The sequence below is a fragment of the Piliocolobus tephrosceles genome, chromosome 14 (genome assembly GCF_002776525.5).
Source record: "Piliocolobus tephrosceles isolate RC106 chromosome 14, ASM277652v3, whole genome shotgun sequence".
Classification (NCBI taxonomy): Eukaryota; Metazoa; Chordata; class Mammalia; order Primates; family Cercopithecidae; genus Piliocolobus; species Piliocolobus tephrosceles.
Genome location: NC_045447.1, coordinates 22,845,095 through 22,859,412, shown reverse-complemented (window position 1 = coordinate 22,859,412; position 14,318 = coordinate 22,845,095). Strand labels below are relative to the sequence as shown.

The window sequence follows — 14,318 nt, the reverse complement described above, 5'->3', positions numbered from 1 at the left end:
ATCGTGGAGACCATAGGCAAACAGTTTATTACAGAAATAGGTACTGAGTGCCTACCATGAGCTATGAAGGAAGCCTGAGAGCCCTGTTTTTTCAAAGAGCCCAGAGTTCAAATTGAGTGACATGAACTGAGTACAAATAGCTGTTGTATTGTATGACATAGAGTGGGTGAGAGTTGCAGAGTCCAATATGGTAGTTCCTAGCAACATGTGCCTACTTAAATTTAAGTCAGTCAAAGTTAAATAAAACTCAAAATCCAATTCCTGAATTGCATTAGCCACATTTCAAGTACTCTAGCCACAGGGGACTAGTGGCCACCATACTGACAAAGCAATATGAAGCACTTCAATCATCACAGAGAGTTCTGGTAGACAGGCTCAAAGAGCTGAAGTCACATGGGGCTACACAACCTGGCCCCATGGTCTCAGCTGTCTGTGACTTCCTTATTTTGTAACTTCTTAGAAGCTGTTTCTTCATCTGTAAAATGGGGAAAATAATGGTACCTGTTTTGTCAAGTTGTTCTGAGGATTGATAGAGAGGAGACATATAAACTACACTCTCTTATAGTACATCATTAATTCTCAATAGTATGTTTGTCATTACTTGTCTAATGAAAGGTATTGTGCTGTGTTTAGGGAGTGCCCTAGATGGTCAAAGAGAAAAAGTTTATTTTCAGCTTGACTATATCAGGGAAGCCTTCTTGAGAGAGGTGACATTTGAGCAAGGTCTTCAAGAATAGCTCTAATTTGAAGGATGTTAGACAAATCTAGAGATCTAATGAACAACAAGATCAAAGCAATCAGTATAATAGAACAAATCTAGAGGACTAATGTACAGCATGAGGACTATAGGAAGTAAGGTTGAACTGTATTTGGGATTCATGCTAAATAACCAGATTTTAAGTACTTTTGGTACAAAACCAAAAGAAAATGGGTGACTTAAGATAATGGATATGTTAATTTATTTCACTATAGTAAACTGTTTACTATCTATATGTTTCCCATAACATCATGTCTACCTTAAATATACACAATAAAATTTACCTGAAAAAAGAATAGGTATATTTTTGACATCAGAGATTGGGTGGAGGAAGAAGGGAGGACACTCCAGGCAGATGGAATTTCTCATCTACTGCTAAAAAAAGGACAGAAATGGGGTCCTTTGGTCTAATGCCTCACTTAGCCTCTGCCATTGCTATCAACTATAACCAGTAATCCCAAAGTGGAACTTAAAGGTGAACTCAAGAGTAACCTGTATTAAATGTGGGACCTGGAGGAACTAGATTCAAGCCGGAGAGACCATCAATATCCACTTTCTTGTTTTTCCCAGATTCACACTGAACTATTCTATTCTGTCCAACACACAGGACCCTGGACTTGCTGATGGCTCGAGCACATTTGCCGACCTCTGCAGGTTTTCTGCTGACTCTTCTCTTTATGTCTCTCTCAAAAGAGCAAGGGCCTCCTGTGCATGAACAAAATACCTATGTGCAAAAGAATGAGGATGCTGGCAGGAGAATGCCCTGCCTGGCAGCAAGTCAGAAAGCACCTCAGCTCAGCTTCCTGGCACCAGGAGGGCCCCTGGACTCTCACCTTGGCTCCAAGACATGAGCAGTCCATGTGAAGAGAAGCCTTGGTGTGTGACCAGTCTCTTCCAGATCACAGTGCATTGTCATCTCTGCTTTAACTTGGGCCTTTCCAGAACTTGGCAGGGGAGTCAACACAGAGGTTAACATTCACATTTGACTGATGGGAAATAGAGGAAATTTAGAGAGTGGAGTGACTTAGCTAAGTTCATGGGTCAAGAAAATCATTAGGCTAAATCACAAGTGCAAGTCTGTGATCGGTGTGCTCCACTAAACTAGACTCCCAAGAGGTACTTCTGTGCCTGGTCAGAATGGGTGTGGGGTAGAATGGAGAATATTGGATGTCATCCATTCATTTGCACATCCATTTATTTGCTCATTCATTCACTCATTCATTCATGCAACAAATGTTTATGTAGCACCTGCCAAGTGCCAGAAAGGTGGGTACCCTTAGCCCTGTTTTGCTTTGAAAATTCAAGATTCAGAAAGATGAAGGGACTTACCTAAGCTCACCTGCTAATAAATGGATAGCTTGGATTCAAACTCAGGACGACTAGGTTCAAACCTCCCATGGGAGAAGGGTATTTTTTAATCTAAGGAACAATAAGAGGCAGAATTAAAAGACAGGTGATAGGGAGAGTGGTGCTACTAAAGTTTTGGGGGAAAAAACTGTGTATCATTGAGACAGGATGAAGAGCAGCTGACCTTTGCAGAGCACCATGCTGGTGTGGAGGAGCCCAGGTTCCAGATACCTCATAATCAGCAGACAATACTGGCAGGTTCCAAAGGCCTCCTCTTTTCTAAGTCACGGGAATGCATGCCCAGAATGTCTGTGAGCGACCATGTGCCAGCTGTGACCGCTTTGACCAGGGCTTGTTTGTTTGCTGGCTGGGAAAGCTGTGTGCCCTGGGTGAGGCCCACCAGGCCACGTGTCGTCTCTTGATGAGGCTGGGGTTTTCTGGGTTCTGGCCGAATCAGCTCTCCTGTGTGCAGACAGAAACCTGTGGAAGGTTGCAGATAAATTTTTGCTTTGTGAATTTAAACAAAAAAGGGAGGGAGCAAGGGAAGGAGGGAGATAGGGAGGGAGAGAGGGTCATGATTACTTGGTCATGACACAAACACCTCAAGCTCTGAAGGCCTATCCTGTGGGAAAGTCACAGAATTGTTCTATATGGTTTCTAGGCCATGGCTGGGACTAGAGTGTTGCAATTACAGGAGGCAGCTTTGAGCTGAGTAATAGATGATATCATCTCCAGTCAAAATAGTTCTTTTGGGGGAGGGCTTTGTGTGTGGGTGAGTGAGCTCCCCTTCATCAGAGGCATGCAAGTCAGTACTGATAGCCATGCATAATGAGGCCATAGCTGGGATTACAGTTCTGGTGGAGAAAGTGGCCTTGTGGTCTTGGGGTTGAGCACTGCACAGAAATATCTTATTCCATATCATATCAGAAAACCAAATATTGAGTGTTTCTCTTCTCTTTAACAGGCATTTATTGGACATGTCTATCCCACCAGCCATTCTGCTCTTCACTGGGAGTGTTGCAATGAGTTGGACATGTTCCTCACCATTGAGGGGCTTCCACTTTAGTGGGAAAGTCATATAGAAACATAAGAAACTCTAATTTGTAAATTTAGTGGCACACAGTAGGACAGGAGACCTAAAAAGCAGAGATTTATTTGACTAGGAAAACAAGGCAAATCAGCTGGAGGAGGCATGATTTGAGTAGGCATTTGAGAATAGGCAGCCTGCTGAGAGGTAAAGATGCAGACTGCATCAGTCAGGGTCCTAGCAGGAAACAGATGGCACATTCAAACAGAATAATTAAGGAGAGTTGAAGGAGGGGCTATTTTCAAGGAGAAGCTATTTACAATGTTGTAGGCAGGATTAAGGATAACCAACAAGGCCTCACACTATACTCTAGGGTGGGCAACCATGGAGAGCCATTTACTCCCTTGGCCTATAGGGGCAAGAGGAGAAAGTGGTTATGGGACCCAGAGAGAGGGGCTGTGTGGAGAGAGTTTCCTGGCAGCAGCTGTGGCTCTCAACAAGGGAAGCAGCCAGCCTACAGCCACCTGACCAGAAGGGAACTAGGAGAGTAAATTCCATGTTGTCATTCTTTCTGCCTGCCAGTCTCCTGCCAGTGCTTCCCATTTGATGAATCCAACTGAAGTCACAAAACAAAGGAACCTGTTGATGCAAGCCATAGGTAGCCAGCCTCCCAAGGGCACAGAGCAGGGTGGGGAGTCGATCTGCATGAGCAAGCAGAGATGTCCGGAGCATAGAGACAGCCAGCCCATGCAGAGGGTAGGGCATAAGCCAGGCAGTGGAGAGGGTGAGGAGTGGTGTATAGAAGAGAGCATGGAGTTTAAGGGATTATTATGGCTGAGATTTAGACCATGAGCAGAGAAAAGTTCAGTTTCTCTCATGGAAAACTTTAATGTTAGGCTTAATCCTCTGTTCCTTCCTCCCTACATTCTTCCCACCTTCCCTTCCTTCTGTCCTTTTCTTCTCTCAAAAAATATTTGTTGAATGCTCTATCTGTGCCAGCCCAATCACTGCCCTCCCAGAGCTTACCACCTAATGGGTAAGACAGAGAAGTAAACACCCCACTGCAATCACTGGTGTGAAGGAAGGGTCTACAGTACCAGCTGGGAGGAGCAGTCTGTGTGAGCAGTAAATGCCTTGCTGTGACACTAGCCAGTTAGAAAAAAGACACTCCAGGTGAACTGTGGCCATACTTTACAATGGTGGAGAATAGCCAGGGAGGCAGGACTTCATCTGCAGCCATTAGAGATGTCTACATGCAGGTAGAATGCACTTCACCACCCTTTTATAAATGAAATGGAAAACCTGAATATTAATAGAAAGTTTCAGTGTCAGGAAATCTGGGAGCATTTGACACTGAAGACTGTAGCTACCTCATGAGAGAGGATATTGCAACAAAACAACCAAGTTCCTGTTTGGACCCTTGCAAACCATAAGCCCTGGTACCCTCAAGTGAACTCATCTTTGTTCATGAATATCTACTCATACAAAATGGGATGGGTGGAAAAAAAGACACTTTCCCTACACACTGTTGTCTCATAAGGAAATATTTCCTTTGTCTTCTCTTTATTATTATTTGAGAATTATTTCCTTTGTCTTCTTCTTCTTATTATTATTATTACTATTATTTAATGTAACAAGGGCAATCTCCTGAGGCCAGGTTTTGTGCTTGTTGCTTTTGGACTCCAGTTAATGTTGTTGGAAGTCTCACAAAAGAGGCTGCAGTAAGTCTTGAGGTCACTCGCGACCACTCTGCTGGCAGCTATAGCCCCCATCAGCCTCTTCCCCTGCTCTAATCAGGGCCCGCTGACTGATTTGTCCTCTCTGGGTGGGGTTTCCTACTTAATTTCTGATTTGATCTCATGGAGCATAAACTTCCTACTTTCCCCTTCCTTTTCAATCTGAATGAGGGACTCTCAGAGCTTAATGAAACAGTAGATTGGTCCAGTGCTTTCTTGCTGCATATGGGGAGACTAAGCCCTCAAGGAGGGGCAGACACTGATGCAAACCACCCAGTGAGAGTGGAGCTGAGCTGCGATGGAGACACAGGATCTCACTTCCTACTCCCGTGCTATTTCAACTGCTTCCTATAGACACCTTAGACACCAGCTTAAAACCTGGAAAGGTTATATTTAGTATGTTTATGTTCTTACCCATCATCCATATTCTATAAAGACACCTTAGTATCCAGAGAACTGTGATAAATGCTGTAGGGGTCCAAGATATAATCTCTGTCTTCAAGGTGCTTGTATCCTATGGTTTAATGACATTTTGTTACAGTCATTCCAGAGGAGGCAAGAGGGCAGATGACTAATTTCCCTGTAAACCACATAGCCTATAAGGCTCCCATGAGCTCTGAGAAAGGGCAGGATCACTGTGGTTTGGAGAAGTTAGGAAAGGTTTAATGATGGGGAAGGGACGCAATAGGCTTCTAGCATGAGCAGGCTTTGTAATAATAGAAAAGAGCTGCTGGGCAGACCAGACATGGGGTAAAGAAATTGAAGTGGGAAGATGTTGAGAAGATGCAAGAAAGATGTGAGTCTTGTTGGGGCTTCATGCAGGTAGATGCCACAGTTTTTTCTTCAGACTGTAGACACTGAAAACTCAGGCTGAATTAGAATGAAAGAATTCAGGTGAAATAGATTCTAGCCTGGGCTGGGCAGTTTGTTAGCTATGCAATCTTAGGCAAGCCTCTTAATCCCTCTGAGCCTCCAATTCCACATCTATTTAGAGGGAATAAAAGTATCACACAGTTGCCATGAGGGTCTCATAAAATAATATCCCAGAAAGAGTTCTGGGAAGAGTTAACCAGCATGCAGATGAAAGGGGGCATTGTTATTTTTTTAGTAATTTTGTTCATTCTTTTCCAGTAATCATGTAAAAGAAATTGCTTGGAATTTTATAATCAGAATATCAGGGTTTACTTAACGTGACTAATATTCATTAAAGCAATAACAGGAGTCAGGTCTGGTGTGGTGGAAAAATTATGCGTGCTAGAGACTGACCAGGGTTTGAATCTTGGCTCTGCTCTGCACTAGCTGTCTGACCTTGGCACATTGCTCAGTAAGAGTCGCTGGTTTCTCATCTGTAATAATTGGGTGATAACAGCTATCCTGTGGCATGTCATGACACTCAAATGGAGTCATCTGTGTGAGACACCTGGTATGATACAGTACCTGGCACGTAGTAGGTGCTGGAGAAAAGTCTCCTCCCTTCTTGCGTGCACATGTGGACACCATCTCCTGCCTGTCAACATTGTTTTACAGAGGCTGTGTTCCTACAGGCTCATAAAAACAGGCCTGGATGAAACTGCCATATACAAATTGAGAGCATTTGCTAAGATTATTTTCATTCTTGAAATACGAACTTTTTAAAAAGGACTAGCCACAGAATTGGTATTTTTAAATAAAGACCCTATAACTTCTATCAAACTCATTGAGTTGTTGAATTTACACACTGGCTTATTTTTAAAATGACCCAAATGTCTGGCATTGTTAAAGGACATATTTCTGTACAACGCCATTCCAGGCAATGTTGGGATGGATCATAACGAGAGATACGCCAGACTGGTGAAGTTACTGTATGTTTCTACCATCTCCAGCCCTTGTGCCTGCTTGAGGGTTGATACACAGACATATAGATTCAGGCATACTTGCACATATGGTTCGACTTTCTCTGATTCAGTCTGGGTTTTCTTCATGCTTTTCTTTCAAACAAAGTCCACCTTTACTCACAAGTTCCATCTGTGAGCCTTGCACACATATCACTTTGGTCTTAAGAGCAGAATAGAGAGGTGAACTGAATTAAAAGAAGAACCACTGAAGACCCCTAAAGATGAGGTTAATAAGGAGCTCAAAACAGTGACCTATGAGGAACAGTAGAAGATCAGTACAGTCTAGCAAATAAATAAGAATACAAGTTTTGGAGACAGAGCATACTACAGTCAAGTCATTTAACAGTTCTGTAACCTTGCACAGTTCTCTTCCTTTGTCAAAGACTCAGTTACCTCTGTAAAGTCAGGGATGAAAGTAACAATCTACTGCATTGGGTGGTTTAGAGGATTGGATGAAATAATACACAGTCAACCCTTTAGGACAGCACCTGGCACATAGTGAGGTCGGAACATAGCAGTTGTTATTGCTGCTGCTGTTTGGGAATTTCCCTCCTCTGATAGATCTTCTGGCTTCTTATTGTACATATTCCGAAATTCTTAGCCCCTTTTCAATCCTGAGCCCCCTCACTACAATCTCAGTGTGGGAGTAAGAGACAGAAGTAACCTAATCAACCACTCTTTACTACCAAAAGCCCTTTTATTTTATCACCCACAGGTTTCACTTTTTTAAATATTTTTTTAATTCCAAAAGTCCTGTATAAACTGAATGCTAATGTATTCATTTTCCCAAGAGATAAGCAGCATGCCACGCTAAGTTTAAGCATTTCCAGCAAAAAAGCAAAGGCATGTCTTGGATTCCAAGTTGGGGTTTATTGAATAGTGAGTAGGGAAGGAACTGGAAGCCAGGAAGCCAAGAGGGTACCCATAATATGCTCAGGACTACACCAACCAAGGCTCTCTCTCCTGGCCTGGGACTCTTGCCCCAGCATACTCTGTATTCTCAAAGTTTACAGACAAAAGTTGGAACTCTTTTGTGGGGAGAAGTCAGGAACATGCCAGGATCTGAGGTGCTCCTTCTCTCATCCCCTTCCCAAATGTGTTCCCTGTTTCATCCCCAGCTGCCTGGATGGATGGCATTACTGGTGCCCTTTTAAGGGCCTCAGTAGGAGGCAGTTGGTTTTTTCCCACCCTGGGTTTGGCATGCTCAGCACTCTCAATTTCCCTTCTGCATCCACTGATGACACTGACCACTCATGACAGCCTCTGCACTTGGTCAGATGCCCTTCCAGGTTTGGAAACAAAGCCGGTGGGCGTGCGAGAGACGGTTGAACTGACAGACAGCAGTACATTTTGTTTTACTGAAATACATTTTCCTAAGTTGGTTACAGTTCAGCTTCTTCCTTCAAACCTACTGCTGGGCAGTTTTCCACCTCCTGAGAGGGAACCTCTACACCTCCATTCTCACTTTCTGAAAACACAAAACTAGTGTGTGAACAGCAGTGCATTTTGTTCATGGGTTTGTTTGCGTAACAAGAATATGCTCGTGTTTCCCCATTTTTCAGAGGAGCATTTTCTGTCTTCCTCCTTTCTCCTTTCTTCTCTTTCTTTTTCTTTTCCATGTTCTAGGTTGTTTTAGTGGCCTGGTGGTGAAGGGTGGAGGAGCACTGTCTCCACGTCAAGCTTCTGATGTGTTTGATTCCAAACTTGTGTGAGTTGAGACAGCCAACTGCAGCTCTTAGCCTTGAACTTCACTTCTAACTACTGAACTATTTTTATGGCCACAGAGGGCAATGGTGATTATAACTCCACAAAATCATGAAGTAAGAGAGATGTAAAGCTGGTTTCTTTCCCATGAGGATCCATGGTAGAAAAATACAGTTTGCCAGTGGTTTGGCCAAGCATGAGGAAGGAAGTGACTAGATTCTTCCAGGAACTTAGGGACCAGGATGAAGTAAGACACTTGTCTTCTCTTATTTCAAATTCTCCATCTGTAAAGTGGGAGGATTTGAGGTTTGTTCATGCACAGATATTCTCAAATCAGACATTGGAATCCTGGTTCCAGGATAGTGGAAAATAGAACTAAAGTACAGAGGAAGGGCTTAATGTTTAAAAGGTAGAAATAAAGCCATGCACTGGCACTGGAGACACCAAGGGATATAAGAGACAGACTTTGCCTTCAAAGGATTGACCAGCCCCTGTATCTACTTGAGTACAAAGTGTTCAATGTGGTAATGAGGAACAATTATGCTCTGTGGCAAGTTGAAAAAAAAATCCTACTCATATTTCTCAAGTCCCAACAGTGGCCTTGTGATGGTCCCCCATAGTGGGGCAGTCTACATATCTGCTATTTTATTTTCCCTCAGGCTCCAAATGTGGCATCCTCTTTCCAAAAATCAATTTGAATTTATTTCTACTTTTGACAGCCTGACTTATAATGTCATGCTTTCTAGCATCATTTCTCTATACTTGAACTCCTTGATCATCATATGACTCTCTAAAAGTTGTCTCTCTTTAACCCCAAAGGAGACCCAAATTTGTAGAAGTTACTAGACTTATTCAAGGTCATCCAGAGGGACCTACATCTACTATACGGACCGTATTGTTTTAATTTTAAATAAATTTGTTTTTTGCCTAAGGTTAAGTGATTTGTATGGGGCTATGGTCCAGATTAAAATTTAGACATTGCCATTTTAACACATGTTGGTGATTATATAATTCTTGATTTATCCTTTCTAAACTTACTATATTTTAGTTAGCCTTCACATCAGTTATGTGCCTACATGGCTGAAGTCTAGAGCCAAACTATGCAGTCTTCTGAAATAACCTTTGTTCCTAAAACACTGTGACTGCTGCATCTTATGAAGGAGATGTGATTGTCTTTGCTTAGTTGTTCTTTAAGCATAAGACAAACCACAGGGCTGTCGGTGAGTTGTGCATATTCTGCTCAATGTGGTCAGTTGTGTTATTTATCAATTGTGGTTTTGATGTTCCAAGAAGGAAGTGAAGTAGTGGGAAGAGAGCTGTAGGCCCTTGAACTTTATAGTTCAGTTGCGAAAATGATCATCTGACATAAGATAGTTACATTACTATTGTGTTACTTTTGAACACAGTATCACAATTCAATTGTTGCACCTCCTTACTTAGCAAGAGGTTCCTCATGCCTTAATGGCTGCTCTGAAAATAAATGAACTCTGAGTTTCTGAGGCTGTCAAAACAGAGATTGGAGTACCCCAAGAGAAGATCTTAGGGAAGTGACTGTTCATCCAACAGTTTGTGCATGAGTGTATGTGACTGCCTTCCATGTGCCAAGCACAGTGCCAGATGCTAGAAGTACAACATTGAACATTGCACAAGACACCCGTAATTCTGCCCTTTTGGAATTTCCTGCAGCAAGATAAATAGCTAGCTGGATAATTGCTGTTATGGAGAAGTCCAAGGTGCTGAGCGACCACAGAGAATGGCTACCTGACTCAGACATAGGGGGTCAGAGTAGCTTTTAGGCTGTGTCCTAGAGGATGATTCATGTTAACCAAGTGAGTGTAGCTGAGCTTGCCAGGAACCAGGTGTTCTGACACTTTGCTTTCTGTCCTAACAATCTCTAAAATTATTTTCCAAAAGGTAAATGAGAAAAGTAGCAGCTGTGTAGTTTCTAGTAAAACGCATGCATTGTAAAATAGTGCCGTTTATTCTGAGATAACTTTTTCTTTTGGAGTACTACTCAAGTACCTTTTATTTTATGATATGAGGGACCTCATACATGGTGGAGTGGTTTTTTTCCCCTTTTGAATGCTTTATTTATCCATCAAAATTACACATCACTGCTGACTTCCATCTCAATGTTTATTATTAGGTTGGCGCAGAAGTAATTGTGGTTTTTGCCATTTAAACGTAAGGTTGAAAACCACAGTTTACTTGTGCATCAATCTAATAATATCCCAAAAGTCTAAGAACCTCACCACTGGCACACTCTGCCTCTCTGAACCAGCACCTCCTCTCCTCTGAACCAAATTCTCAGGATTCGCCGTCCCACCCATTACCTGGTCCCATCATGATCCAATCCACAAGGAGCTAAAGGTCAGTGATTTTCCTATGGGTTGGCCTTCCAGGAGACTCAGCAAAGGACATGCTGCTGGCAGATAAATCTCTTACTGGGTCTAGCATTTAGAACAGCAATAAAGGGGGCTTTGATGTGCAGTGTCTGTGACTGATAAAAGAAAAATACTACAGGAGACAAAATCAGAAACCAGACCAACATTTCAGCTTCCCTCACTCCCACCCTAACTCAGTATCAAATTTTTCCCCATGTATGAATACCACTACTTCTTATATACATTCCTGTTGCTGTGAGACACTGCCAATGCCTCCTTCTCCACTTTCATCACCTCTACTCCATCTCCCAAATTCCTTCAGAAATCTCCCTGGAAAATGTAAACCAGATCATTTTATCCTCTTACATATAATCTGCCATCGTCTGCTTGGGACTCCCAGGACACTTTCAATTCTCCATTGCCTGGTATACAAGACCCTTCCTCATTGTCTTAGTTTGTTGTGTATTGCTTCAAAGGAATACCTGAGACTGAATAATTTACAAAGGAAAGAGATTTACCTAGCTCATGGTTCTACAGGCAGTACAAGAAGCCTGGCACCAGTGTCTGCTTCTGGTGAGGGACTCGAACTGCTTCCCTTCATGCTTGGAAGGTGAAGAGGAGCCAGCATATGCAGAGATCACATGGCAAGAGAATAAGCAAGAGAGAGAGTAGGGAGATGCTAGAGTCTTTTTAACCACCAACTCTCACCAGAATTAATAGAGTAAGAACTCACTACCATGAGAATGACACCAAGCCATTCTTTTTTTTTTTTTTTTTGGAGACGGAGTCTCACTCTGTCGCCTGGGCTGGAATGCAGTGGCCGGATCTCAGCTCACTGCAAGCTCCGCCTCCCAGGTTTACGCCATTCTCCTGCCTCAGCCTCCCGAGTAGCTGGGACACCAAGCCATTCTTAAGGGATCTGCCCCCATGACCCAAACACCTCTAACTAGGCCCCACCCCCAACATTGGGGTGATTCAATGTGATATTTGGAGGGGACAATATCCAAACTATAGCACAGATGTAACCATTGCTGTCCCCTCCAGCTTCATCTTGTGAGGTTCCTCAAACTTGCAAGTGAGGGCTTGTAGTGTCTCTTCTCATGCTTTTATGCTGCTGGGCTTTCTGGAGCTTCTGCCATTTTCTCTATTTCCCACACTTGGTTCAATATCAAACCAAGGTTTATTCTTTATGTGAAAACCTCAGTGGCTTCTGACCCTCCTTCAGCTGGGTGTCATTGCTGTATGCTCTCATTATATTCAACACCCACCCACTCTATCATAACACGTATGATAAGAGGAAGTAAGAGACTAATGGCTAAGGATATGATCAGTAGCATCAAACAGACTAGGGATTGTGTCCCACCTCTGACACTTTCCAAGTGGAGGGACCTTGGAAAAGTGGTGTCAGCCCTCTTACCCTTGGTTCCATCACTTATAAGTTGGGGATACTCTAGGGCTTTTGAAAAGCTTCAAAAAATATACAAAAATACTTCAACAGTTCCAGTGTGTAGTAAACTTCCCCAAATGGTAGTGTTATTAATATTATCATATTATGTTGTGATCATTCATTTGTTCATCTCACTTTCTTCATAAAACTTCTAATACATTGATAATGAAAATTGTGCTCTTTTTTCATTATCTATAGGCAAAGTTTCTAGCTTAAAGCATGGTATTTGATAGAATCTCAGTAAGTGTTGATGAATGAAAGCAGAAATATGTGGAAAGGAAGGAAATTAGGAAGGAAGAAAGGAAGGAAAAATGAAAGCAGGGGAAAAGGGAGGAAAAAATGGAGGTAAGGAAAGAATGACTCATTCAATAAATAAAGGAATGATCAATTTTAAATTAGTCTTTGATTTATGCTATTACATTTTTCTTTTCTATGTGTCAAGCTTCCATACAAAATCTGTTATTTTGGAAACTAATCATTCAAGATTCCAAGAATTTAATAAACTCTCCCAGCATTTTCTTTCTGTGTCTCTTTTTTTAGACTGGAGAGGCAGATTTAGGCATTTTTGACAATGCAACTAAGCAGGAGGATCAAGTCCAGATTGTTAGGGCCCTTGGGATAAAGAACAAAATTCAGGGTTTTGTACTGGTCACAGCTTGGAGAAAGCTTGTTATTTGGAACAAGGATATGGATGCAATAAACATTCTGAGGTTTATCTTGCTTTAATGACTTGCCTTGAGTGGCTTTGATCTTTATATTTGATAATCATTTTCAAATGGTCTGGTGTGTTCTGAGAATTAAGTAGTGGTTCATGGACTTGAGAACCTCCTTGGAAATGGCAAGCTACAATCAGAATTTGGAAATGGGCAATGTTACAGAATTTGCTCTATGAGATGGAGAAACAGGACAACCTCCTGTGAAGAAGGTAAACACATTGATCCAATGTTGGGAACCAGGGTTGGCTGGTAAAGCAGGAACCCAACAGGCATTGGGAGCTAATGCCAGTTTTCTCTTGATCCATGAACTAGCTTAAAAGAGAATTTTGCATCTCGAGGGTTTTTCGTGAGTTGAGTACTCTTCTAGGCATTTCCTTGTGCATTACCTCCTTAAATTTTTATATCCCCCTTTCTGAGTTGAATTTTCTAATTCCCATTGCACAGGTGAGGAAATTGAGATACAAAGTGACAGGGTCAGTTGTCCAAGATCACAGAGCCACTTTGTGGAAGAAGGAGGATTTGAATGCCAGTCTGTCTCTCTCTTAAAATCACCCTCTGCTGCCTTTTATTCTAACCTGAAAGAACTGTTCCCAGTCTCTAGCTAGCTTAAAAGTGGTCCACTCTTGACCAGTGTATAGCTCACACAAACCCTCCTCCAGTTAAGGGCATCTACACATGGCCAGTACCATCTCTGTGACCAGCCACACCCATCAACAGCCCAGGAAGCATGACTCTGGCGTGACGTTGCTTAAAGATCTCTTCAGCTGTCACTTCTGCATAGTGGACTTCCCCTATGTCCACTGAAGAGTGACCTGCTTTGAGTGGGAATAGAAATTGAGAGTCCTCAGTCTTGACCTGGGCTCACTATAAGCTGTACCATTGAAACGGGAAGGCCAGTGTATTATGCTTCTAGAGGTGAAAAAACTCAGGCCTTCTCACACTTTTTTCCCATGATTTTATTTAAAGGATTTGTTGTTGCTGCTGTTGTTGTTTTGCATTTTGAATGTGGTTCCCTTTTGCTTCTCTCTCAATAAAACAGGCCCTGACAGCCCTCTCATTCAGATTATTACAGAGTTGTGCCATCTCAGGCCAGTGCATTTAGGAAATATGTTGTTGGCACTCACCAACGAGTGAGATGCATAAAGAAAATATTCTAATGACAGTTGAGTTGAGAGAGCTTTGATCTCCCTCCAGAACTGCACTCATGGCTTTGAAATGCAGTTCTGGCAAAGGGGTAAAGTCTGGGCGCCTTGGCAATCAGGGCTGGGCCCCCTGAAACAGACATTCCAGGGGACCTGCAATCTCCACAGTGGGATCCAGGTGCAT

General features: G+C 42.5%; 1 protein-coding gene across 1 annotated transcript in view; it reads left to right on the top strand.

The window, feature by feature from the left end:
* PAPPA (pappalysin 1) overlaps nt 1–14,318 on the top strand; it is a 247,490-nt gene that overhangs the window by 33,617 nt on the left and 199,555 nt on the right. The window lies entirely within an intron of this gene.